At 61.0% G+C, this 2,118-nt stretch overlaps 1 protein-coding gene across 1 annotated transcript in view; it reads left to right on the forward strand.

The window, feature by feature from the left end:
- Window positions 1–2,118, forward strand: part of LOC107121181 — a 136,880-nt gene that overhangs the window by 24,048 nt on the left and 110,714 nt on the right. The gene's annotated exons all lie outside the window — the stretch shown is intronic.

The raw sequence follows: 2,118 nt of genomic DNA on the forward strand, positions 1-2,118 counted from the left end.
GAGGGAAGAGAGAGAGAGAGTTGCGGGGGGGGGGGGGGGGGAGCGGCCTCCTCCTCCTCCTCCAGCAGCAGCAGCAGAAGAGACCCAGGCACGCGCAGCTCCGGCCACGCCAGGCCGGCCCCCCTCCCCCGACGGAGGAGAGGAGAGGGGAGGGGAGGAGAGACACGCACACCCACCCACCCACCTCGGGCGTTTCACTCCCGGCCTCGCCCGGGGGCACTCTTGTCAGCGGGGCGGCCCCGCCCTCTCGGCCGGGACGCCGGAGCGCCTCGTTCTTATGGGCGGCCGGGCACGCGCCCCGCCCTCCTCTCCCGCCCGCCCCGCCCCGCCCCGCCCCTGCGCGGATGGAAGGGAGGGAAGGGAGGGAGGGACACGGGCGAGGACTGCCCCTCTGCTCGGGCGGGCGGGGAGGAAAGGGCGGCCGCTGGGGCCGAGGGGAGCCGCGCACCGTCGGGTCATTCCGAGCATGTCTGCCTATGGACCTTTCCGTCTCCAGCCAGGCGACCCAGTTGGCATCCCCCCTGGCTGGAGGGGTCTCCCCCGGCTCAGACCGGTGGTGGTGGTGGTGGTGGGAGCCTCCCTGCTCGCTTGGACAGCGGCAACAACACCATCCCCAAGTCATCGGCTGACTGGCTCCATTGAGGACTCACCCACCCACACCCCACCTTTCTCCCCAATTGGCTAAGGTGGCTTACATTGTTCTCCTCACCTCCAACAACCCTGTGAGGTAGGCCAGGCGGAGAATGTGTGCCGGGACCCAGGGCCACCCAGACCGCTTCCCTCGTGGTGGTGGTGGTGGTGAGGGGGGGGTTTGGAGCTGGGTCTCCCGGATCCAAGACCCTGACCTCTCCAGTGCTTATGCAGTTGCATGACAAATTGAGGGCCCAGGGAATAAACCTTGGTTGGTCTTAAAGGTGCCTGGCTGGACTCTAAGTTTGTTCCACTGCTTCAGACCGACACGGCTGACCAACAGGAACTATGCAAGGTGTAGAAACACGGAAAGTGTACATTTACAGTCTACTGAGCTATTTCAATCTCTCTATTATAGTTCATGTTAGGCTCCTGTTCTGTTCGGCTGTGATTTCCAGGCAGTCTGGCCAGCAGCCGGAGGGAGGAGGCCCGGAGCTGGAGGGAAGCTCTACAATCTGTAGCTCTGGGGGGGGGGGGACCGGACAAAGAGCGCCCCTCCGTTTGGGGACAGCGACTGGCCAGAGGGAGAAGGCTCCCCCCAGTAAGACCTCGTGGCCCTCCCCACCCAAAGTGGCCGGCGGAGGGAGAACAAGGCAAACGCCCAACATTCTGTAGCTCTAGGAATGGCTGGACACGCTCTGGTGTTACCACGACTGGGACCGGTTTCTTGTGCTTAATGATGCCTTTCCAGACAATCCAACAGCATCGAGTTGTCTGTTTCCACTGTTGTGGCGGGCTGGGGGGTTACCACCTGCATTGAGCTGTCTACTGAAACGCCAAGCAGTCCTTCACTCTCTCAGCCAGTTCAGAGCCCATGATGAGACTTTGTTTACAAGGTCAGGAGGTTTTGTTCCACAGTGGCTGATGTTCTACTTCCCCTTGCAGAATTTCATGTGCTGCATTGTTGCCTAACTCAAAGAGAGGAAACTGTGCATTTCCCCGTGTCTTATGTGGTGTGCCCTGAACAGGAAGAACTTGCGATTAAGAATTTCCCCTTTCAAGGCATATTTTAAAAGAAACCGGTTGGGTGGAACTGCCAGCGGCAGGAGCAAGGGCAGCGCTGGTGATCATGGGGCCCGCCCAGGGAAAAAGTGGGGAGACACCCCACCCCCCACTCCCCCCACCCCCCTTTGTAAGAGGAGACGAGAGGATGAGCTGGAGAGGTGGGATCCGTCTCCCCCAGCATCCAGCCTCTGACGCCAGGCACCCCAGGTTCCACTTTCCCCATTTAAGTCTTCCTAAAGTCACCCCAGGCAAGCCCCCATCTTTCTACTGACACAACAACCCTGTGAGGTATGTTGGGAGAGACGCTCCAAAGGCTGCCCAGGGAATTAGTATCACAGAGCTGGAAGGGCCCTCCTCCAGGGCCATCTAGTCCAGCCCCCTGCGCAATGCAGGAAATCCACAAATACTCTCCCCCTCCCCCCC

This window comes from Gekko japonicus, unplaced genomic scaffold (assembly GCF_001447785.1).
Source record: "Gekko japonicus isolate JY-2015 unplaced genomic scaffold, Gekko_japonicus_V1.1 scaffold623, whole genome shotgun sequence".
Lineage (NCBI taxonomy): Eukaryota > Metazoa > Chordata > Lepidosauria > Squamata > Gekkonidae > Gekko > Gekko japonicus.